Raw genomic sequence first — 27231 nt, 5'->3', positions numbered from 1 at the left:
AAATGCTCAAAACATAGACAGTAGGAAGACTCAGCATTCCTGTTCTTATGTCGGCATTGTGTCTCTTATATAAAAATCCGATGCAATTTCTGTGTTTCGTCGTCAGTGGGAAGGTCCAAGGGATAGAGTAAACCTGCAGAGGTGCATTGGAATGTAAAACTGGTGACACAGTAAGCGGTCAAAACATACACCCTAAGAAGACTCAGTTTTCTTGTACTGAAGTCGGCATGTGTCTCTTATATTTAATTTAGATGCAATTTCTGTGTTTCATCGTCAATGGGAAGGTCCAATGGATACAGTAAACCTGCAGAGGTGCATCGGAATGTAAAACTGGGGACACAGGAAACGCTCAAAGCATAGACAATAGAAAGACACACTCTTCCTGTACTTAAGACGATATTGTGTCTCTTTTATTTCATTCCGATGCAATTTCTGTGTTTCATCGTCACTGTGAAAGTCCAATGGATACAGTAAACCTGCAGAGGTGCATCGGAATGTAAAACTAGTGACACAGCAAACGCTCAAAACATAGACAGTAGAAAGACTCAGTCTTCCTGTACTTAAGTCGGCATTGTGTCTTTTATATTTAATTCCGATGTAATTTCTGTGTTTCATCGTCAATGGGGGGAGGGGGGTCCAATGGATACAGTAAACCTGCGGAGGTGCATCGGAATGTAGAACTGATAACACAGGAAACGCTCAAAACATAGACAGTAGGAAGACTCAGTCTTCCTGTACTTCTTATATTTAATTCCGATGCAATTTCTGTGTTTCATCGTCAATGGGAAAGTCGAAGGGAAACAGTATACCTGCAGAGGTGCATTGGAATGTCAAACTGGTGACACAGGAAACGCTCAAAACATAGACAGTAGGAAGACTCAGTCTTCCTGTACTTAAGTCGGCATTGTGTCTCTTATATTTAATTCCAATGCAATTTCTGTGTTTCATCGTCACTTTGAAGGTCCAAGGGATACAGGAAAACCTGCAGAGGTGCATGGGAATGTAAAACTGGTGACACAGGAACCGCTCAAAACATAGACAGTTGGAAGACTCTGTCTTCCTGTACTTAAGACGTCATTGTGTCTCTTATATTTAATTCCGATGCAATTTCTGTGTTTCATCGCAAATGGGAAGGTCCAACGGACACAGTTAACCTGCAGAGGTGCATCGGAATGTTAAACTGGTGACACTGGAAACGCTCAAAACGTAGACCGTAAGAAGACTCTGTTTTCATGTACTTAAGTCTGCGTATTGTCTCTTATATTTAATTCCGATGTAATTTCTGTGTTTCATCGTCAATGAGAAGGTCCGATGGATATAGTAAACATGCAGAGGTGCATCGGAATGTAAAACTGGTGACACAGGAAACGCTCAAAACATAGACAGTTGGAAGACTCAGTCTTCCTGTACTTAAGTCGGCATTGTGTCTGTTATATTTAATTCCGATGTAATTTCTGTGTTTCATTGTCAATGGGAAGGTGCAAGGGATACAGCAAACCTGCAGAGGTGCATCGGAATGTAAAACTCGTGACACAGGAAACGTTAAAACATAGAGAGTTGGAAGACTCAGTCTTTCTGTACTTAAGTCGACATTGTGACTCTTATATTTAATTCCGATGAAATTTCTGTGTTTCATCGTCACTATGAAGGTCTAAGGGATACTGTAGACCTGCTTAGGTGCAACGGAATGTAAAACTGGTGACACAGGAATCGCTCAAAACGTAGACAGTAGGAAGACTCAGTCCTTCTGTACTTAAGTCGGCATTGTGTCTCTTATATTTAATTCTGATGCAATTTCTGTGTTTCGTCGTCAATGGGAAGGTCCAAGGGATACAGGGAACCTGCAGAGGTGCATCGGAATGTAAAACTGGTGACACAGGAAACGCTCAAAGCATATACATTAGAAAGACACACTCTTCCTGTACTTAAGTCGACATTGTGTCTCTTATATTTCATTCCGATGCAATTTCTGTGTTTCATCGTCACTGTGAAGGTCCAATGGATACAGTAAACCTGCAGAGGTGCATCGGAATGTAAAACTGGTGACACAGGAAACGCTCAAAACTATAGACAATTGAAAGACACACTCTTCCTGTACTTAAGTCGCATTGTGTCTCTTATATTTCATTCCGATGAAATTTCTGTGTCTCATTATCACTGTGAAAGTCCTATGGATACAGTAAACCTGCAGAGGTGCTTCGGAATGTAAATCTGATGACACAGGAAACGCTCAAAAGATAGACAGTCGGAAGACTCAGTCTTCCTGTACTTAAGTCGGCATTGTGTCTTTTTTATTTCATTCCGATGCAATTTCTGTGTTTCATCGTCAATGGGAAGGTCCAATGGATACAGTAAACCTGCAGAGGTGCAAAGGAATGTAAAGCTGATGACACAGGAAACGCTCGAAACATAGACAGTAGGAAGACTCAGTCTTCCTGTTCTTAAGTCGGCATTGTGTCTTATATTTAATTCCGATGCAATTTCTGTGTTTCATCGTCACTTTGAACGCCCAAGGGATACAGGAAAACCTGCAGAGGTGCATGGGAATGTAAAACTGGTGACACAGGAAACGCTCAAAACAAGGACAGTTGGAAGACTCTGTCTTCCTGTACTTAACACGTCATTGTGTCTCTTAAATTTAATTCCGATGCAATTTCTGTGTTTCATTGTCAATGGGAAGGTGCAAGGGATACAGCAAACCTGCAGAGGTGCATCGGAATGTAAAACTGTTGCCACAGCAAACGCTCAAAACATAGCGAGTAGGAAGACTCAGACTTTGTGTACTTAATTCGACATTGTGTCTCTTATATTTAATTCCGATGCAATTTCTGTGTTTCATCGTCACTATGAAGGTCCAAGGGATACTGTAGACCTGCTTAGGTGCATCGGAATGTAAAACTGGTGACACAGGAAACGCTCAAAACGTAGACAGTAGGAAGACTCAGTCCTTCTGTACTTAAGTCGGCATTGTGTCTCTTATATTTCATTCCGATGCAATTTCTGTGTCTCATTATCACTGTGAAAGTCCAATTTATACAGTAAACCTGCAGAGGTGCTTCGGAATGTAAAACTGATGACACAGGAAACGCTCAAAACATAGACAGTCGGAAGACTCAGTCTTCCTGTACTTAAGTCGGCATTGTGTCTTTTTTATTTAATTCCGATGCAATTTCTGTGTTTCATCGTCAATGGGAAGGTCCAATAGATACAGTAAACCTGCAGAGGTGCAAAGGAATGTAAAACTGATGACACAGGAAACGCTCGAAACATAGACAGTAGGAAGACTCAGTCTTCCTTTACTTAAGTCGGCATTGTGACTCTTATATTTAATTCCAATGCAATTTCTGTGTTTCATCGTCAATGGGAAAGTCGAAGGGATACAGTATACCTGCAGAGGTGCATCGGATTGTAAAACTGGTGACACAGGAAACGCTCGAAACATAGACAGTAGGAAGACTCAGTCTTCCTGTACTTAAGTCGGCATTGTGTCTCTTATATTTAATTCCTATGCAATTTCTGTGTTTCATCGTCACTTTGAAGGTCCAATGGATACAGTAAACCTGCAGAGGTGCATCGGAATGTAAAACTGGTGACACAGGAAACGCTCAAAACATAGACAGTAGAAAGACTCAGTATTCCTGTACTTAAGTCGGCATTGTGTCTTTTATATTTAAATCCGATGCAATTTCTGTGTTTCATCGTTAATGGGGGGGGGGGGGGGGTCCAATGTATACAGTAGACCTGCAGAGGTGCATCGGAATGTAGAACTGATGACACAGGAAACGCTCAAAACATAGACAGTAGGAAGACTCAGTCTTCCTGTACTTAAGTCGGCATTTTGTCTCTTATATTTAATTCCGATGCAATTTCTGTGTTTCATCGTCACTTTCAACGTCCAAGGGATACAGGAATACCTGCAGAGGTGCATGGGAATGTAAAACTGGTGACACAGGAAACGCTCAAAACATAGACAGTTGGAAGACTCTGTCTTCCTGTACTTAACACGTCATTGTGTCTCTTATATTTAATTCCTATGCAATTTCTGTGTTTCATCGTCACTTTGAAGGTCCGATGTATACAGTAAACCTGCAGAGGTGCATCGGAATGTAAAACTGGTGACGCAGGAAACGCTGAAAAAATAGACAGTAGGAAGACTCAATCTTCCTGTACTTAAGTCGGCATTGTGTCTGTTATATTTAATTCCGATGTAATTTCTGTGTTTCATTGTCAATGGGAAGGTGCAAGGGATACAGCAAACCTGCAGAGGTGCATCGGAATGTAAAACTGTTGACACAGGAAACGCTCAAAACATAGAGAGTAGGAAGACTCAGTCTTTCTGTACTTAATTCGACTTTGTGTCTCTTATATTTAATTCCGATGCAATTTCTGTGTTTCATCGTCAATGGGGGGGGGGTCCAATGGATACAGTAAACCTGCAGAGGTGCATCGGAATGTAACACTGGTGACACAGGAAACGCTCAAAACGTAGACAGTAGGAAGACTCAGTCCTTCTGTACTTAAGTCGGCATTGTGTCTTTTATATTTAATTCCGATGCAATTTCTGTGATTCATCGCCAATGGGAAGGTCCAAGGGAGACAGTAATCCTGCAGAGGTGCATCGGAATGTAAAACTGGTGACACTGGAAACGCTCAAAACATAGACCGTAAAAAGACTCAGTTTTCTTGTACTTAACTCAACGTTGTGTCTCTTATATTTAATTCCGATGTAATTTCTGTGTTCCATCGTCAATGGGAAGGTCCAAGGGACACAGTAAACCTGCAGAGGTGCATCGGAATGTAACACTGGTGACACTAGAAACGCTCAAAACATAGACCGTAAGAAGACTCAGTTTTCTTGTACTTTAGTCGGCGTTGTGTCACTTATATTTAATTCCGATGCAATTTCTGTGTTTCATCGTCACTGTGAAGGTCCAAGGGATACAGTAAACCTGCAGAGGTGCATGAAAATGGAAAACTGATGACACAGGAAACGCTCAAAACATAGACAGTAGGAAGACTCATTCTTCCTGTACTTAAGTCGGCATTGTGCCTCTTATATTTAATTCCGATGCAATTTCTCTGTTTCATCGTCAATGGGAAGGTCCAATGGATACAGTAAACCTGCAGAGGTGCATCGGAATGTAAAACTGGTGACACAGGAAACGCTCAAAACATATACAATAGAAAGACACACTCTTCCTGTACTTAAGTCGACTTTGTGTCTCTTATATTTCATTCCGATGCAATTTATGTGTTTCATCGTCACTGTGAAGGTCCAATGGATATAGTAAACCTGTAGAGCTGCATCGGAATGTAAAACTGGTGACACAGGAAACGCTCAAAGCTATAGACAATTGAAAGACACACTCTTCCTGTACTTAAGTCGCATTGTGTCTCTTATATTTCATTCCGATGCAATTTCTGTGTCTCATTATCACTGTGAAAGTCCAATGGATACAGTAAACCTGCAGAGGTGCTTCGGAATGTAAAACTGATGACACAGGAAACGCTCAAAACATAGACAGTCGGAAGACTCAGTCTTCCTGTACTTAAGTCGGCATTGTGTCTTTTTTATTTAATTCCGATGCAATATCTGTCTTTCACCGTCAATGGGAAGGTCCAATGGAAACAGTTAACCTGCAGAGGTGCAAAGGAATGTAAAACTGATGACACAGGAAACGCTCGAAACATAGACAGTAGGAAGACTCAGTCTTCCTGTACTTAAGTCGGCATTGTGTCTCTTATATTTAATTCCGATGCAATTTCTGTGTTTAATCGTCACTTTGAACGTCCAAGGGATACAGGAAAACCTGCAGAGGTGCATGGGAAAGTAAAACTGGTGACACAGGAGACGCTCAAAACATAGACAGTTGGAAGACTCTGTCTTCCTGTACTTAACACGTCATTGTGTCTCTTATATTTAATTCCGATGCAATTTCTGTGTTTCATCGTCAATGGGAAAGTCGAAGGGAAACAGTATACCTGCAGAGGTGCATCGGATTGTAAAACTGGTGACACAGGAAACGCTCGAAACATAGACAGTCGGAAGACTCAGTCTTCCTGTACTTAAGTCGGCATTGTGTCTCTTATATTTAATTCCTAAGCAATTTCTGCGTTTCATCGTCACTTTGAAGGTCCAAGGGATACAGTAAACCTGCAGAGGTGCATCAAAATGGAAAACTGATGACACAGGAAACGCTCAAAACATAGACATTAGGAAGACTCAGTCTTCGTGTACCTAAGTCGGCATTGTGTCTCTTATATTTAATTCCGATGCAATTTCTGTGTTTCATCGTCACACTGAAGGTCCAATGGATACAGTAAACCTGCAGAGGTGCATCGGAATGTAAAACTGGTGACACAGGAAACGCTCAAAACATAGACAGTAGGAATACTCAGTCTTCCTGTATTTAAGTCGGCATTGTGTCTGTTATATTTAATTCCGATGTAATTTCTGTGTTTCATTGTCAATGGGAAGGTGCAAGGGATACAGCACACCTGGAGAGGTGCATCGGAATGTAAAACTGGTGACACAGTAAACGCTCAAAACATAGAGAGTAAGAAGACTCAGTCTTTCTGTACTTAAGTCGACATTGTGTCTCTTATATTTAATTCCGATGCAATTTCTGTGTTTCATCGCCAATGGGAAGGTCCAAGGGACACAGTAAACCTGCAGAGGAGCATCGGAATGTAAAACTGGTGACACTGGAAACGCTCAAAACGTGGACCGTAAGAAGACTCAGTTTTCTTGTACTTAAGTCGGCGTTGTTTCTCTTATATTTAATTCCGATGTAATTTCTGTGTTTCATCGTCAATATGAAGGTCCGATGGATACAGTAAACCTGCAGAGGTGCATCGGAATGTAAAACTGGTGACACAGGAAACGCTCGAAACATAGACAGTAGGAAGACTCAGTCTTCCTGTACTTAAGTCGGCATTGTGTCTCTTATATTTAATTCCTATGCAATTTCTGTGTTTCATCGTCACTTTGAAGGTCCCATGGATACAGTAAACCTGCAGAGGTGCATCGGAATGTAAAACTGGTGACACAGGAAACGCTCAAAACATAGACAGTAGAAAGACTCAGTATTCCTGTACTTAAGTCGGCATTGTGTCTTTTATATTTAAATCCGATGCAATTTCTGTGTTTCATCGTCAATGGGGGGGGGGGGGGGTCCAATGTATACAGTAGACCTGCAGAGGTGCATCGGAATGTAGAACTGATGACACAGGAAACGCTCAAAACATAGACAGTAGGAAGACTCAGTCTTCCTGTACTTAAGTCGGCATTTTGTCTCTTATATTTAATTCCGATGCAATTTCTGTGTTTCATCGTCACTTTCAACGTCCAAGGGATACAGGAATACCTGCAGAGGTGCATGGGAATGTAAAACTGGTGACACAGGAAACGCTCAAAACATAGACAGTTGGAAGACTCTGTCTTCCTGTACTTAACACGTCATTGTGTCTCTTATATTTAATTCCGATGCAATTTCTGTGTTTCATCGCCAATGGGAAGGTCCAAGGGACACAGTAAACCTGCAGAGGTGCATCGGAATGTAAAACTGGTGACACTGGAAACGCTCAAAACGTGGACCGTAAGAAGACTCAGTTTTCTTGTACTTAAGTCGGCGTTGTTTCTCTTATATTTAATTCCGATGTAATTTCTGTGTTTCATCGTCAATGGGAAGGTCCGATGTATACAGTAAACCTGCAGAGGTGCATCGGAATGTAAAACTGGTGACGCAGGAAACGCTGAAAAAATAGACAGTAGGAAGACTCAATCTTCCTGTACTTAAGTCGGCATTGTGTCTGTTATATTTAATTCCGATGTAATTTCTGTGTTTCATTGTCAATGGGAAGGTGCAAGGGATACAGCAAACCTGCAGAGGTGCATCGGAATGTAAAACTGTTGACACAGGAAACGCTCAAAACATAGAGAGTAGGAAGACTCAGTCTTTCTGTACTTAATTCGACATTGTGTCTCTTATATTTAATTCCGATGCAATTTCTGTGTTTCATCGTCAATGGGGGGGGGGGGTCCAATGGATACAGTAAACCTGCAGAGGTGCATCGGAATGTAACACTGGTGACACAGGAAACGCTCAAAACGTAGACAGTAGGAAGACTCAGTCCTTCTGTACTTAAGTCGGCATTGTGTCTTTTATATTTAATTCCGATGCAATTTCTGTGATTCATCGCCAGTGGGAAGGTCCAAGGGAGACAGTAATCCTGCAGAGGTGCATCGGAATGTAAAACTGGTGACACTGGAAACGCTCAAAACATAGACCGTAAAAAGACTCAGTTTTCTTGTACTTAACTCAACGTTGTGTCTCTTATATTTAATTCCGATGTAATTTCTGTGTTCCATCGTCAATGGGAAGGTCCAAGGGACACAGTAAACCTGCAGAGGTGCATCGGAATGTAACACTGGTGACACTAGAAACGCTCAAAACATAGACCGTAAGAAGACTCAGTTTTCTTGTACTTTAGTCGGCGTTGTGTCACTTATATTTAATTCCGATGCAATTTCTGTGTTTCATCGTCACTGTGAAGGTCCAAGGGATACAGTAAACCTGCAGAGGTGCATGAAAATGGAAAACTGATGACACAGGAAACGCTCAAAACATAGACAGTAGGAAGACTCATTCTTCCTGTACTTAAGTCGGCATTGTGCTTCTTATATTTAATTCCGATGCAATTTCTGTGTTTCATCGTCAATGGGAAGGTCCAATGGATACAGTAAACCTGCAGAGGTGCATCGGAATGTAAAACAGGTGACACAGGAAACGCTCAAAACATATACAATAGAAAGACACACTCTTCCTGTACTTAAGTCGACTTTGTGTCTCTTATATTTCATTCCGATGCAATTTATGTGTTTCATCGTCACTGTGAAGTTCCAATGTATATAGTAAACCTGCAGAGCTGCTTCGGAATGTAAAACTGGTGACACAGGAAACGCTCAAAGCTATAGACAATTGAAAGACACACTCTTCCTGTACTTAAGTCGCATTGTGTCTCTTATATTTCATTCCGATGCAATTTCTGTGTCTCATTATCACTGTGAAAGTCCAATGGATACAGTAAACCTGCAGAGGTGCTTCGGAATGTAAAACTGATGACACAGGAAACGCTCAAAACATAGACAGTCGGAAGACTCAGTCTTCCTGTACTTAAGTCGGCATTGTGTCTTTTTTATTTAATTCCGATGCAATATCTGTCTTTCACCGTCAATGGGAAGGTCCAATGGAAACAGTAAACCTGCAGAGGTGCAAAGGAATGTAAAACTGATGACACAGGAAACGCTCGAAACATAGACAGTAGGAAGACTCAGTCTTCCTGTACTTAAGTCGGCATTGTGTCTCTTATATTTAATTCCGATGCAATTTCTGTGTTTAATCGTCACTTTGAACGTCCAAGGGATACAGGAAAACCTGCAGAGGTGCATGGGAAAGTAAAACTGGTGACACAGGAGACGCTCAAAACATAACCAGTTGGAAGACTCTGTCTTCCTGTACTTAACACGACATTGTGTCTCTTATATTTAATTCCGATGCAATTTCTGTGTTTCATCGTCAATGGGAAAGTCGAAGGGAAACAGTATACCTGCAGAGGTGCATCGGATTGTAAAACTGGTGACACAGGAAACGCTCGAAACATAGACAGTCGGAAGACTCAGTCTTCCTGTACTTAAGTCGGCATTGTGTCTCTTATATTTAATTCCTAAGCAATTTCTGCGTTTCATCGTCACTTTGAAGGTCCAAGGGATACAGTAAACCTGCAGAGGTGCATCAAAATGGAAAACTGATGACACAGGAAACGCTCAAAACATAGACATTAGGAAGACTCAGTCTTCGTGTACGTAAGTCGGCATTGTGACTCTTATATTTAATTCCGATGCAATTTCTGTGTTTCATCGTCACACTGAAGGTCCAATGGATACAGTAAACCTGCAGAGGTGCATCGGAATGTAAAACTGGTGACACTGGAAACGCTCAAAACGTGGACCGTAAGAAGACTCAGTTTTCTTGTACTTAAGTCGGCGTTGTTTCTCTTATATTTAATTCCGATGTAATTTCTGTGTTTCATCGTCAATATGAAGGTCCGATGGATACAGTAAACCTACAGAGGTGCATCGGAATGTAAAACTGGTGACGCAGGAAACGCTCAAAAAATAGACAGTAGGAAGACTCAATCTTCCTGTACTTAAAGCGGCATTGTGTCTCTTATATTTTATTCCGATGCAATTTCTGTGATTCATCGTCAATGGGAAGGACAAAGGGATACAGTAAACCTGCAGAGGTGCACCGGAATGTAAAACTGGTGACACAGGAAAAGCTCAAAACATAGACAGTAGTAAGACTCAGTCTTCCTGTACTTAAGTCGGCATTGTGTCTGTTATATTTAATTCCGATGTAATTTCTGTGTTTCATTGTCAATGGGAAGGTGCAAGGGATACAGCACACCTGCAGAGGTGCATCGGAATGTAAAACTGGTGACACAGTAAACGCTCAAAACATAGAGAGTAAGAAGACTCAGTCTTTCTGTACTTAATTCGACACTGTGTCTCTTATATTTAATTCCGATGCAATTTCTGTGTTTCATCGTCACTATGAAGGTCCAAGGGATACTGTAGACCTGCTTAGGTGCATCGGAATGTAAAACTGGTGACACAGGAAACGCTCAAAACGTAGAAAGTAGGAAGACTCAGTCCTTCTGTACTTAAGTCGGCATTGTGTCTTTTATATTTAATTCCGATGCAATTTCTGTGATTCATCGCCAATGGGAAGGTCCAAGGGAGACAGTAATCCTGCAGAGGTGCATCGGAATGTAAAACTGGTGACACTGGAAACGCTCAAAACGTAGACCGTAAAAAGGCTCAGTTTTCTTGTACTTAACTCAACGTTGTGTCTCTTATATTTAATTCCGATGTAATTTCTGTGTTTCATCGTCAATGGGAAGGTCCAAGGGACACAGTAAACCTGCAGAGGTGCATCGGAATGTAACACTGGTGACATTAGAAACGCTCAAAACATTGACCGTAAGAACACTCTGTTATCTTGTACTTTAGTCGGCGTTGTGTCTCTTATATTTAATTCCGATGCAATTTCTGTGTTTCATCGTCACTGTGAAGGTCCAAGGGATAGAGTAAACCTGCAGAGGTGCATGAAAATGGAAAACTGATGACACAGGAAACGCTCAAGACATAGACAGTAGGAAGACTCATTCTTCCTGTACTTAAGTCGGCATTGTGTCTCTTATATTTAATTCCGATGCAATTTCTGTGTTTCATCGTCAATGGGAAGGTCCAATGGATACAGTAAACCTGCAGAGGTGCATCGGAATGTAAAACTGGTAACACAGGAAGCGCTCAAAACATATACAATAGAAAGACACACTCTTCCTGTACTTATGTCGACATTGTGTCTCTTATATTTCATTCCGATGCAATTTATGTGTTTCATCGTCACTGTGAAGGTCCAATGGATACAGTAAACCTGCAAAGGTGCATCGGAATGTAAAACTGGTGACACAGGAAACGCTCAAAGCTATAGACAATTGAAAGACACACTCTTCCTGTACTTAAGTCGCATTGTGTCTCTTATATTTCATTCCGATGCAATTTCTGGGTCTCATTATCACTGTGAAAGTCCAATGGATACAGTAACCCCGCAGAGGTGCTTCGGATTGTAAAACTGGTGACACAGGAAACGCTCAAAACATAGACAGTCGGAAGTCTCAGTCTTCCTGTACTTAAGTCGGCATTGTGTCTTTTTATTTAATTCCGATGCAATTTCTGTGTTTCATCGTCAATGGGAAGGTCCAATGGATACAGTAAACCTGCAGAGGTGCAAAGGAATGTAAAACTGATGACACAGGAAACGCTCGAAACATAGACAGTAGGAAGACTCAGTCTTCCTGTACTTAAGTCGGCATTGTGTCTCTTATATTTAATTCCGATGCAATTTCTGTGTTTCATCGTCAATGGGAAAGTCGAACGGAAACAGTATACCTGTTGAGGTGCATCGGACTGTAAAACTGGTGACACAGGAAACGCTCGAAACATAGACAGTAGGAAGACTCAGTCTTCCTGTACTTAAGTCGGCATTGTGTCTCTTATATTTAATTACTATGCAATTTCTGTGTTGCATCGTCACTTTGAAGGTCCGAGGGATACAGGAAACCTGCAGAGGTGCATCAAAATGGAAATCTGATGACACAGGAAACGCTCAAAACATAGACAGTAGGGAGACTCAGTCTTCCTGTACCTAAGTCGGCATTGTGTCTCTTCTATTTAATTCCGATGCAAGTTCTGTGTTTCATCGTCACAGTGAAGGTCCAATGGATACAGTAAACCTGCAGAGGTGCTTCGGAATGTAAAACTGGTGACATAGGAAACGCTCAAAACATAGACAGTAGGAATACTCAGTCCTCCTGTATTTAAGTCGGCATTGTGTCTTTTATATTTATTTCCGATGCAATTTCTGTGTTTCATCGTCAATGGGGGGGTCCAATGGATACAGCAAACCTGCAGAGGTGCATCGGAATGTAGAACTGATGACACAGGAAACGCTCAAAACATAGACATTAGGAAGACTCAGTCTTCCTGTACTTAAGTCAGCATTGTGTCTCTTATATTTAATACCGATGCAATTTCTGTGCTTCGTCGTCAAAGGGAAGGGCCAATGGATACAGTAAACCTGCAGAGCTGCATCGGAATGTAAAACTGGTGACACAGGAAACGCTCAAAGCTATAGACAATTGAAAGACACACTCTTCCTGTACTTAAGTCGGCATTGTGTCTCTTATATTTAATTCCGATGCAATTTCTGTGTTTCATCGTCAATGGGAAGGTCCAATGGATACAGTAAACCTGCAGAGGTGCATCGGAATGTAAAACTGGGGACACAGGAAACGCTCAAAGCATAGACAATAGAAAGACACACTCTTCCTGTACTTAAGACGATATTGTGTCCCTTTTATTTCATTCCGATGCAATTTCTGTGTTTCAACGTCACTGTGAAAGTCCAATGGATACAGTAAACCTGCAGAGGTGCATCGGAATGTAAAACTAGTGACACAGCAAACGCTCAAAACATAGACAGTAGAAAGACTCAGTCTTCCTGTACTTAAGTCGGCATTGTGTCTTTTATATTTAATTCCGATGTAATTTCTGTGTTTCATCGTCAATGGGGGGAGGGGGGTCCAATGGATACAGTAAACCTGCGGAGGTGCATCGGAATGTAGAACTGATAACACAGGAAACGCTCAAAACATAGACAGTAGGAAGACTCAGTCTTCCTGTACTTCTTATATTTAATTCCGATGCAATTTCTGTGTTTCATCGTCAATGGGCAAGTCGAAGGGAAACAGTATACCTGCAGAGGTGCATTGGAATGTCAAACTGGTGACACAGGAAACGCTCAAAACATAGACAGTAGGAAGACTCAGTCTTCCTGTACTTAAGTCGGCATTGTGTCTCTTATATTTAATTCCGATGCAATTTCTGTGTTTCATCGCAAATGGGAAGGTCCAAGGGACACAGTTAACCTGCAGAGGTGCATCGGAATGTTAAACTGGTGACACTGGAAACGCTCAAAACGTAGACCGTAAGAAGACTCTGTTTTCATGTACTTAAGTCTGCGTATTGTCTCTTATATTTAATTCCGATGTAATTTCTGTGTTTCATTGTCGATGGGAAGGTGCAAGGGATACAGCAAACCTGCAGAGGTGCATCGGAATGTAAAACTCGTGTCACAGGAAACGCTCAAAACATAGAGAGTTGGAAGACTCAGTCTTTCTGTACCTAAGTCGACATTGTGACTCTTATATTTAATTCCGATGAAATTTCTGTGTTTCATCGTCACTATGAAGGTGTAAGGGATACTGTAGACCTGCTTAGGTGCAACGGAATGTAAAACTGGTGACACAGGAATCGCTCAAAACGTAGACAGTAGGAAGACTCAGTCCTTCTGTACTTAAGTCGGCATTGTGTCTCTTATATTTAATTCCGATGCAATTTCTGTGTTTCGTCGTCAATGGGAAGGTCCAAGGGATACAGGGAACCTGCAGAGGTGCATCGGAATGTAAAACTGGTGACACAGGAAACGCTCAAAGCATATACATTAGAAAGACACACTCTTCCTGTACTTAAGTCGACATTGTGTCTCTTATATTTCATTCCGATGCAATTTCTGTGTTTCATCGTCACTGTGAAGGTCCAATGGATACAGTAAACCTGCAGAGGTGCATCGGAATGTAAAACTGGTGACACAGGAAACGCTCAAGACATAGACAGTTGGAAGACTCTGTCTTCCTGTACTTAACACGTCATTGTGTCTCTTATATTTAATTCCGATGCAATTTCTGTGTTTCATCGCCAATGGGAAGGTCCAAGGGACACAGTAAACCTGCAGAGGTGCAACGGAATGTAAAACTGGTGACACAGGAATCGCTCAAAACGTAGACAGTAGGAAGACTCAGTCCTTCTGTACTTAAGTCGGCATTGTTTCTCTTATATTTAATTCCGATGTAATTTCTGTGTTTCATCGTCAATGGGAAGGTCCGATGTATACAGTAAACCTGCAGAGGTGCATCGGAATGTAAAACTGGTGACGCAGGAAACGCTGAAAAAATAGACAGTAGGAAGACTCAATCTTCCTGTACTTAAGTCGGCATTGTGTCTGTTATATTTAATTCCGATGTAATTTATGTGTTTCATTGTCAATGGGAAGGTGCAAGGGATACAGCAAACCTGCAGAGGTGCATCGGAATGTAAAACTGTTGACACAGGAAACGCTCAAAACATAGAGAGTAGGAAGACTCAGTCTTTCTGTACTTAATTCGACATTGTGTCTCTTATATTTAATTCCGATGCAATTTCTGTGTTTCATCGTCAATGGGGGGGGGGGGGGTCCAATGGATACAGTAAACCTGCAGAGGTGCATCGGAATGTAACACTGGTGACACAGGAAACGCTCAAAACGTAGACAGTAGGAAGACTCAGTCCTTCTGTACTTAAGTCGGCATTGTGTCTTTTATATTTAATTCCGATGCAATTTCTGTGATTCATCGCCAATGGGAAGGTCCAAGGGAGACAGTAATCCTGCAGAGGTGCATCGGAATGTAAAACTGGTGACACTGGAAACGCTCAAAACATAGACCGTAAAAAGACTCAGTTTTCTTGTACTTAACTCAACGTTGTGTCCCTTATATTTAATTCCGATGTAATTTCTGTGTTCCATCGTCAATGGGAAGGTCCAAGGGACACAGTAAACCTGCAGAGGTGCATCGGAATGTAACACTGGTGACACTAGAAACGCTCAAAACATAGACCGTAAGAAGACTCAGTTTTCTTGTACTTTAGTCGGCGTTGTGTCACTTATATTTAATTCCGATGCAATTTCTGTGTTTCATCGTCACTGTGAAGGTCCAAGGGATACAGTAAACCTGCAGAGGTGCATGAAAATGGAAAACTGATGACACAGGAAACGCTCAAAACATAGACAGTAGGAAGACTCATTCTTCCTGTACTTAAGTCGGCATTGTGCCTCTTATATTTAATTCCGATGCAATTTCTGTGTTTCATCGTCAATGGGAAGGTCCAATGGATACAGTAAACCTGCAGAGGTGCATCGGAATGTAAAACTGGTGACACAGGAAACGCTCAAAACATATACAATAGAAAGACACACTCTTCCTGTACTTAAGTCGACTTTGTGTCTCTTATATTTCATTCCGATGCAATTTATGTGTTTCATCGTCACTGTGAAGGTCCAATGGATATAGTAAACCTGCAGAGCTGCATCGGAATGTAAAACTGGTGACACAGGAAACGCTCAAAGCTATAGACAATTGAAAGACACACTCTTCCTGTACATAAGTCGCATTGTGTCTCTTATATTTCATTCCGATGCAATTTCTGTGTCTCATTATCACTGTGAAAGTCCAATGGATACAGTAAGCCTGCAGAGGTGCTTCGGAATGTAAAACTGATGACACAGGAAACGCTCAAAACATAGACAGTCGGAAGACTCAGTCTTCCTGTACTTAAGTCGGCATTGTGTCTTTTTTATTTAATTCCGATGCAATATCTGTCTTTCACCGTCAATGGGAAGGTCCAATGGAAACAGTAAACCTGCAGAGGTGCAAAGGAATGTAAAACTGATGACACAGGAAACGCTCGAAACATAGACAGTAGGAAGACTCAGTCTTCCTGTACTTAAGTCGGCATTGTGTCTCTTATATTTAATTCCGATGCTATTTCTGTGTTTAATCGTCACTTTGAACGTCCAAGGGATACAGGAAAACCTGCAGAGGTGCATGGGAAAGTAAAACTGGTGACACAGGAGACGCTCAAAACATAGACAGTTGGAAGACTCTGTCTTCCTGTACTTAACACGACATTGTGTCTCTTATATTTAATTCCGATGCAATTTCTGTGTTTCATCGTCAATGGGAAAGTCGAAGGGAAACAGTATACCTGCAGAGGTGCATCGGATTGTAAAACTGGTGACACAGGAAACGCTCGAAACATAGACAGTCGGAAGACTCAGTCTTCCTGTACTTAAGTCGGCATTGTGTCTCTATATTTAATTCCTAAGCAATTTCTGCGTTTCATCGTCACTTTGAAGGTCCAAGGGATACAGTAAACCTGCAGAGGTGCATCAAAATGGAAAACTGATGACACAGGAAACGCTCAAAACATAGACATTAGGAAGACTCAGTCTTCGTGTACCTAAGTCGGCATTGTGTCTCTTATATTTAATTCCGATGCAATTTCTGTGTTTCATCGTCACACTGAAGGTCCAATGGATACAGTAAACCTGCAGAGGTGCATCGGAATGTAAAACTGGTGACACAGGAAACGCTCAAAACATAGACAGTAGGAATACTCAGTCTTCCTGTATTTAAGTCGGCATTGTGTCTGTTATATTTAATTCCGATGTAATTTCTGTGTTTCATTGTCAATGGGAAGGTGCAAGGGATACAGCACACCTGCAGAGGTGCATCGGAATGTAAAACTGGTGACACAGTAAACGCTCAAAACATAGAGAGTAAGAAGACTCAGTCTTTCTGTACTTAAGTCGACATTGTGTCTCTTATATTTAATTCCGATGCAATTTCTGTGTTTCATCGCCAATGGGAAGGTCCAAGGGACACAGTAAACCTGCAGAGGTGCATCGGAATGTAAAACTGGTGACACTGGAAACGCTCAAAACGTGGACCGTAAGAAGACTCAGTTTTCTTGTACTTAAGTCGGCGTTGTTCCTCTTATATTTAATTCCGATGTAATTTCTGTGTTTCATCGTCAATATGAAGGTCCGATGGATACAGTAAACCTGCAGAGGTGCATCGGAATGTAAAACTGGTGACACAGGAAACGCTTGAAACATAGACAGTAGGAAGACTCAGTCTTCCTGTACTTAAGTCGGCATTGCGTCTCTTATATTTAATTCCTATGCAATTTCTGTGTTTCATCGTCACTTTGAAGGTCCAATGGATACAGTAAACCTGCAGAGGTGCATCGGAATGTAAAACTGGTGACACAGGAAACGCTCAAAACATAGACAGTAGAAAGACTCAGTATTCCTGTACTTAAGTCGGCATTGTGTCTTTTATATTTAAATCCGATGCAATTTCTGTGTTTCATCGTCAATGGGGGGGGGGGGGGTCCAATGTATACAGTAGACCTGCAGAGGTGCATCGGAATGTAGAACTGATGACACAGGAAACGCTCAAAACATAGACAGTAGGAAGACTCAGTCTTCCTGTACTTAAGTCGGCATTTTGTCTCTTATATTTAATTCCGATGCAATTTCTGTGTTTCATCGTCACTTTCAACGTCCAAGGGATACAGGAATACCTGCAGAGGTGCATGGGAATGTAAAACTGGTGACACAGGAAACGCTCAAAACATAGACAGTTGGAAGACTCTGTCTTCCTGTACTTAACACGTCATTGTGTCTCTTATATTTAATTCCGATGCAATTTCTGTGTTTCATCGCCAATGGGAAGGTCCAAGGGACACAGTAAACCTGCAGAGGTGCATCGGAATGTAAAACTGGTGACACTGGAAACGCTCAAAACGTGGACCGTAAGAAGACTCAGTTTTCTTGTACTTAAGTCGGCGTTGTTTCTCTTATATTTAATTCCGATGAAATTTCTGTGTTTCATCGTCAATGGGAAGGTCCGATGTATACAGTAAACCTGCAGAGGTGCATCGGAATGTAAAACTGGTGACGCAGGAAACGCTGAAAAAATAGACAGTAGGAAGACTCAATCTTCCTGTACTTAAGTCGGCATTGTGTCTGTTATATTTAATTCCGATGTAATTTCTGTGTTTCATTGTCAATGGGAAGGTGCGAGGGATACAGCAAACCTGCAGAGGTGCATCGGAATGTAAAACTGTTGACACAGGAAACGCTCAAAACATAGAGAGTAGGAAGACTCAGTCTTTCTGTACTTAATTCGACATTGTGTCTCTTATATTTAATTCCGATGCAATTTCTGTGTTTCATCGTCAATGGGGGGGGGGGGTCCAATGGATACAGTAAACCTGCAGAGGTGCATCGGAATGTAACACTGGTGACACAGGAAACGCTCAAAACGTAGACAGTAGGAAGACTCAGTCCTTCTGTACTTAAGTCGGCATTGTGTCTTTTATATTTAATTCCGATGCAATTTCTGTGATTCATCGCCAATGGGAAGGTCCAAGGGAGACAGTAATCCTGCAGAGGTGCATCGGAATGTAAAACTGGTGACACTGGAAACGCTCAAAACATAGACCGTAAAAAGACTCAGTTTTCTTGTACTTAACTCAACGTTGTGTCTCTTATATTTAATTCCGATGTAATTTCTGTGTTCCATCGTCAATGGGAAGGTCCAAGGGACTCAGTAAACCTGCAGAGGTGCATCGGAATGTAACACTGGTGACACTAGAAACGCTCAAAACATAGACCGTAAGAAGACTCAGTTTTCTTGTACTTTAGTCGGCGTTGTGTCACTTATATTTAATTCCGATGCAATTTCTGTGTTTCATCGTCACTGTGAAGGTCCAAGGGATACAGTAAACCTGCAGAGGTGCATGAAAATGGAAAACTGATGACACAGGAAACGCTCAAAACATAGACAGTAGGAAGACTCATTCTTCCTGTACTTAAGTCGGCATTGTGCCTCTTATATTTAATTCCGATGCAATTTCTGTGTTTCATCGTCAATGGGAAGGTCCAATGGATACAGTAAACCTGCAGAGGTGCATCGGAATGTAAAACAGGTGACACAGGAAACGCTCAAAACATATACAATAGAAAGACACACTCTTCCTGTACTTAAGTCGACTTTGTGTCTCTTATATTTCATTCCGATGCAATTTATGTGTTTCATCGTCACTGTGAAGGTCCAATGGATATAGTAAACCTGCAGAGCTGCATCGGAATGTAAAACTGGTGACACAGGAAACGCTAAAAGCTATAGACAATTGAAAGACACACTCTTCCTGTACTTAAGTCGCATTGTGTCTCTTATATTTCATTCCGATGCAATTTCTGTGTCTCATTATCACTGTGAAAGTCCAATGGATACAGTAATACTGCAGAGGTGCTTCGGAATGTAAAACTGATGACACAGGAAACGCTCAAAACATAGACAGTCGGAAGACTCAGTCTTCCTGTACTTAAGTCGGCATTGTGTCTTTTTTATTTAATTCCGATGCAATATCTGTCTTTCACCGTCAATGGGAAGGTCCAATGGAAACAGTAAACCTGCAGAGGTGCAAAGGAATGTAAAACTGATGACACAGGAAACGCTCGAAACATAGACAGTAGGAAGACTCAGTCTTCCTGTACTTAAGTCGACATTGTGTCTCTTATATTTAATTCCGATGCTATTTCTGTGTTTAATCGTCACTTTGAACGTCCAAGGGATACAGGAAAACCTGCAGAGGTGCATGGGAAAGTAAAACTGGTGACACAGGAGACGCTCAAAACATAGACAGTTGGAAGACTCTGTCTTCCTGTACTTAACACGACATTGTGTCTCTTATATTTAATTCCGATGCAATTTCTGTGTTTCATCGTCAATGGGAAAGTCGAAGGGAAACAGTATACCTGCAGAGGTGCATCGGATTGTAAAACTGGTGACACAGGAAACGCTCGAAACATAGACAGTCGGAAGACTCAGTCTTCCTGTACTTAAGTCGGCATTGTGTCTCTATATTTAATTCCTAAGCAATTTCTGCGTTTCATCGTCACTTTGAAGGTCCAAGGGATACAGTAAACCTGCAGAGGTGCATCAAAATGGAAAACTGATGACACAGGAAACGCTCAAAACATAGACATTAGGAAGACTCAGTCTTCGTGTACCTAAGTCGGCATTGTGTCTCTTATATTTAATTCCGATGCAATTTCTGTGTTTCATCGTCACACTGAAGGTCCAATGGATACAGTAAACCTGCAGAGGTGCATCGGAATGTAAAACTGGTGACACAGGAAACGCTCAAAACATAGACAGTAGGAATACTCAGTCTTCCTGTATTTAAGTCGGCATTGTGTCTGTTATATTTAATTCCGATGTAATTTCTGTGTTTCATTGTCAATGGGAAGGTGCAAGGGATACAGCACACCTGCAGAGGTGCATCGGAATGTAAAACTGGTGACACAGTAAACGCTCAAAACATAGAGAGTAAGAAGACTCAGTCTTTCTGTACTTAAGTCGACATTGTGTCTCTTATATTTAATTCCGATGCAATTTCTGTGTTTCATCGCCAATGGGAAGGTCCAAGGGACACAGTAAACCTGCAGAGGTGCATCGGAATGTAAAACTGGTGACACTGGAAACGCTCAAAACGTGGACCGTAAGAAGACTCAGTTTTCTTGTACTTAAGTCGGCGTTGTTTCTCTTATATTTAATTCCGATGTAATTTCTGTGTTTCATCGTCAATATGAAGGTCCGATGGATACAGTAAACCTACAGAGGTGCATCGGAATGTAAAACTGTTGACGCAGGAAACGCTCAAAAAATAGACAGTAGGAAGACTCAATCTTCCTGTACTTAAGTCGGCATTGTGTCTCTTATATTTAATTCCGATGCAATTTCTGTGATTCATCGTCAATGGGAAGGACAAAGGGATACAGTAAACCTGCAGAGGTGCACCGGAATGTAAAACTGGTGACACAGGAAAAGCTCAAAACATAGACAGTAGTAAGACTCAGTCTTCCTGTACTTAAGTCGGCATTGTGTCTGTTATATTTAATTCCGATGTAATTTCTGTGTTTCATTGTCAATGGGAAGGTGCAAGGGATACAGCACACCTGCAGAGGTGCATCGGAATGTAAAACTGGTGACACAGTAAACGCTCAAAACATAGAGAGTAAGAAGACTCAGTCTTTCTGTACTTAAGTCGACACTGTGTCTCTTATATTTAATTCCGATGCAATTTCTGTGTTTCATCGTCACTATGAAGGTCCAAGGGATACTGTAGACCTACTTAGGTGCATCGGAATGTAAAACTGGTGACACAGGAAACGCTCAAAACGTAGAAAGTAGGAAGACTCAGTCCTTCTGTACTTAAGTCGGCATTGTGTCTTTTATATTTAATTCCGATGCAATTTCTGTGATTCATCGCCAATGGGAAGGTCCAAGGGAGACAGTAATCCTGCAGAGGTGCATCGGAATGTAAAACTGGTGACACTGGAAACGCTCAAAACGTAGACCGTAAAAAGGCTCAGTTTTCTTGTACTTAACTCAACGTTGTGTCTCTTATATTTAATTCCGATGTAATTTCTGTGTTTCATCGTCAATGGGAAGGTCCAAGGGACACAGTAAACCTGCAGACGTGCATCGGAATGTAACACTGGTGACATTAGAAACGCTCAAAACATAGACCGTAAGAACACTCTGTTATCTTGTACTTTAGTCGGCGTTGTGTCTCTTATATTTAATTCCGATGCAATTTCTGTGTTTCATCGTCACTGTGAAGGTCCAAGGGATAGAGTAAACCTGCAGAGGTGCATGAAAATGGAAAACTGATGACACAGGAATCGCTCAAGACATAGACAGTAGGAAGACTCATTCTTCCTGTACTTAAGTCGGCATTGTGTCTCTTATATTTAATTCCGATGCAATTTCTGTGTTTCATCGTCAATGGGAAGGTCCAATGGATACAGTAAACCTGCAGAGGTGCATCGGAATGTAAAACTGGTGACACAGGAAGCGCTCAAAACATATACAATAGAAAGACACACTCTTCCTGTACTTATGTCGACATTGTGTCTCTTATATTTCATTCCGATGCAATTTATGTGTTTCATCGTCACTGTGAAGGTCCAATGGATACAGTAAACCTGCAGAGGTGCATCGGAATGTAAAACTGGTGACACAGGAAACGCTCAAAGCTATAGACAATTGAAAGACACACTCTTCCTGTACTTAAGTCGCATTGTGTCTCTTATATTTCATTCCGATGCAATTTCTGGGTCTCATTATCACTGTGAAAGTCCAATGGATACAGTAACCCCGCAGAGGTGCTTCGGATTGTAAAACTGATGACACAGGAAACGCTCAAAACATAGACAGTCGGAAGTCTCAGTCTTCCTGTACTTAAGTCGGCATTGTGTCTTTTTATTCAATTCCGATGCAATTTCTGTGTTTCATCGTCAATGGGAAGGTCCAATGGATACAGTAAACCTGCAGAGGTGCAAAGGAATGTAAAACTGATGACACAGGAAACGCTCGAAACATAGACAGTAGGAAGACTCAGTCTTCCTGTACTTAAGTCGGCATTGTGTCTCTTATATTTAATTCCGATGCAATTTCTGTGTTTCATCGTCAATGGGAAAGTCGAAGGGAAACAGTATACCTGTTGAGGTGCATCGGATTGTAAAACTGGTGACACAGGAAACGCTCGAAACATAGACAGTAGGAAGACTCAGTCTTCCTGTACTTAAGTCGGCATTGTGTCTCTTATATTTAATTACTATGCAATTTCTGTGTTGCATCGTCACTTTGAAGGTCCAAGGGATACAGTAAACCTGCAGAGGTGCATCAAAATGGAAATCTGATGACACAGGAAACGCTCAAAACATAGACAGTAGGGAGACTCAGTCTTCCTGTACCTAAGTCGGCATTGTGTCTCTTCTATTTAATTCCGATGAAAGTTCTGTGTTTCATCGTCACAGTGAAGGTCCAATGGATACAGTAAACCTGCAGAGGTGCTTCGGAATGTAAAACTGGTGACATAGGAAACGCTCAAAACATAGACAGTAGGAATACTCAGTCTTCCTGTATTTAAGTCGGCATTGTGTCTTTTATATTTATTTCCGATGCAATTTCTGTGTTTCATCGTCAATGGGGGGGGTCCAATGGATACAGCAAACCTGCAGAGGTGCATCGGAATGTAGAACTGATGACACAGGAAACGCTCAAAACATAGACATTAGGAAGACTCAGTCTTCCTGTACTTATGTCAGCATTGTGTCTCTTATATTTAATACCGATGCAATTTCTGTGCTTCGTCGTCAAAGGGAAGGTCCAATGGATACAGTAAACCATCAGAGGTGGATCGGAATGTAAAACTGGTGACACAGGAGACACTCAAAACATAGACAGTAGGAAGACTCAGTCTTCCTGTACTTAAGTCAGCATTGTGTCTCTTATATTTAATTCCGATGCATTTTCTGTGTTTCATCGTCAATGGGAAGGGCCAATGGATACAGTAAACCTGCAGAGGTGCATCGGAATGTAAAACTGTTGACACAGGAAACGCTCAAACATTGACAGTAGGAAGACTCAGTCTTCCTGTACTTAAGTCGGCATTGTGTCTGTTATATTTATTTCCGATGCAATTTCTGTGTTTCATCGTCAATGGGAAGGTCCAATGGATACAGTAAACCTGCAGAGGTGCATCGGAATGTAAAACTGGGGACACAGGAAACGCTCAAAGCATAGACAATAGAAAGACACACTCTTCCTGTACTTAAGACGATATTGTGTCTCTTTTATTTCATTCCGATGCAATTTCTGTGTTTCATCGTCACTGTGAAAGTCCAATGGATACAGTAAACCTGCAGAGGTGCATCGGAATGTAAAACTAGTGACACAGCAAACGCTCAAAACATAGACAGTAGAAAGACTCAGTCTTCCTGTACTTAAGTCGGCATTGTGTCTTTTATATTTAATTCCGATGTAATTTCTGTGTTTCATCGTCAATGGGGGGAGGGGGGTCCAATGGATACAGTAAACCTGCGGAGGTGCATCGGAATGTAGAACTGATAACACAGGAAACGCTCAAAACATAGACAGTAGGAAGACTCAGTCTTCCTGTACTTCTTATATTTAATTCCGATGCAATTTCTGTGTTTCATCGTCAATGGGCAAGTCGAAGGGAAACAGTATACCTGCAGAGGTGCATTGGAATGTCAAACTGGTGACACAGGAAACGCTCAAAACATAGACAGTAGGAAGACTCAGTCTTCCTGTACTTAAGTCGGCATAGTGTCTCTTATATTTAATTCCGATGCAATTTCTGTGTTTCATCGTCACTTTGAAGGTCCAAGGGATACAGGAAAAATTGCAGAGGTGCATGGGAATGTAAAACTGGTGACACAGGAACCGCTCAAAACATAGACAGTTGGAAGACTCTGTCTTCCTGTACTTAAGACGTCATTGTGTCTCTTATATTTAATTCCGATGCAATTTCTGTGTTTCATCGCAAATGGGAAGGTCCAAGGGACACAGTTAACCTGCAGAGGTGCATCGGAATGTTAAACTGGTGACACTGGAAACGCTCAAAACGTAGACCGTAAGAAGACTCTGTTTTCATGTACTTAAGTCTGCGTATTGTCTCTTATATTTAATTCCGATGTAATTTCTGTGTTTCATTGTCGATGGGAAGGTGCAAGGGATACAGCAAACCTGCAGAGGTGCATCGGAATGTAAAACTCGTGTCACAGGAAACGCTCAAAACATAGAGAGTTGGAAGACTCAGTCTTTCTGTACCTAAGTCGACATTGTGACACTTATATTTAATTCCGATGAAATTTCTGTGTTTCATCGTCACTATGAAGGTCTAAGGGATACTGTAGACCTGCTTAGGTGCAACGGAATGTAAAACTGGTGACACAGGAATCGCTCAAAACGTAGACAGTAGGAAGACTCAGTCCTTCTGTACTTAAGTCGGCATTGTGTCTCTTATATTTAATTCCGATGCAATTTCTGTGTTTCGTCGTCAATGGGAAGGTCCAAGGGATAGAGGGAACCTGCAGAGGTGCATCGGAATGTAAAACTGGTGACACAGGAAACGCTCAAAGCATATACATTAGAAAGACACACTCTTCCTGTACTTAAGTCGACATTGTGTCTCTTATATTTCATTCCGATGCAATTTCTGTGTTTCATCGTCACTGTGAAGGTCCAATGGATACAGTAAATCTGCAGAGGTGCATCGGAATGTAAAACTGGTGACACAGTAAACGCTCAAAACTATAGACAATTGAAAGACAAACTCTTCCTGTACTTAAGTCGCATTGTGTCTCTTATATTTCATTCCGATGCAATTTCTGTGTCTCATTATCACTGTGAAAGGCCTATGGATACAGTAATCCTGCAGAGGTGCTTCGGAATGTAAATCTGATGACACAGGAAACGCTCAAAACATAGACAGTCGGAAGACTCAGTCTTCCTGTACTTAAGTCGGCATTGTGTCTTTTTTATTTCATTCCGATGCAATTTCTGTGTTTCATCGTCAATGGGAAGGTCCAATGGATACAGTAAACCTGCAGAGGTGCAAAGGAATGTAAAGCTGATGACACAGGAAACGCTCGAAACATAGACAGTAGGAAGACTCAATCTTCCTGTTCTTAAGTCGGCATTGTGTCTTATATTTAATTCCGATGCAATTTCTGTGTTTCATCGTCACTTTGAACGCCCAAGGGATACAGGAAAACCTGCAGAGGTGCATGGGAATGTAAAACTGGTGACACAGGAAACGCTTAAAACAAGGACAGTTGGAAGACTCTGTCTTCCTGTACTTAACACGTCATTGTGTCTCTTAAATTTAATTCCGATGCAATTTCTGTGTTTCATTGTCAATGGGAAGGTGGAAGGGATACAGCAAACCTGCAGAGGTGTATTGGAATGTAAAACTGTTGACACAGCAAACGCTCAAAACATAGCGAGTAGGAACACTCAGACTTTGTGTACTTAATTCGACATTGTGTCTCTTATATTTAATTCCGATGCAATTTCTGTGTTTCATCGTCACTATGAAGGTCCAAGGGATACTGTAGACCTGCTTAGGTGCATCGGAATGTAAAACTGGTGACACAGGAAACGCTCAAAAACGTAGACAGTAGGAAGACTCAGTCCTTCTGTACTTAAGTCGGCATTGTGTCTCTTATATTTAATTCCGATGCAATTTCTGTGATTCATCGCCAATGGGAAGGTCCAAGGGAGACAGTAATCCTGCAGAGGTGCATCGGAATGTAAAACTGGTGACACAGGAAACGCTCAAAACGTAGACAGTAGGAAGACTCAGTCCTTCTGTACTTAAGTCGCATTGTGTCTCTTATATTTCATTCCGATGCAATTTCTGTGTCTCATTATCACTGTGAAAGTCCAATTTATACAGTAAACCTGCAGAGGTGCTTCGGAATGTAAAACTGATGACACAGGAAACGCTCAAAACATAGACAGTCGGAAGACTCAGTCTTCCTGTACTTAAGTCGGCATTGTGTCTTTTTTATTTAATTCCGATGCAATTTCTGTGTTTCATCGTCAATGGGAAGGTCCAATAGATACAGTAAACCTGCAGAGGTGCAAAGGAATGTAAAACTGATGACACAGGAAACGCTCGAAACATAGACAGTAGGAAGACTCAGTCTTCCTTTACTTAAGTCGACATTGTGTCTCTTATATTTAATTCCAATGCAATTTCTGTGTTTCATCGTCAATGGGAAAGTCGAAGGGATACAGTATACCTGCAGAGGTGCATCGGATTGTAGAACTGGTGACACAGGAAACGCTCGAAACATAGACAGTAGGAAGACTCAGTCTTCCTGTACTTAAGTCGGCATTGTGTCTCTTATATTTAATTCCGATGCAATTTCTGTGTTTCATCGTCACTTTCAACGTCCAAGGGATACAGGAATACCTGCAGAGGTGCATGGGAATGTAAAACTGGTGACACAGGAAACGCTCAAAACATAGACAGTTGGAAGACTCTGTCTTCCT

Source organism: Schistocerca nitens, chromosome 5 (assembly GCF_023898315.1).
Source record: "Schistocerca nitens isolate TAMUIC-IGC-003100 chromosome 5, iqSchNite1.1, whole genome shotgun sequence".
In the NCBI taxonomy this organism is placed as follows: domain Eukaryota; kingdom Metazoa; phylum Arthropoda; class Insecta; order Orthoptera; family Acrididae; genus Schistocerca; species Schistocerca nitens.
Note: the sequence above shows the minus strand (reverse complement) of the source record.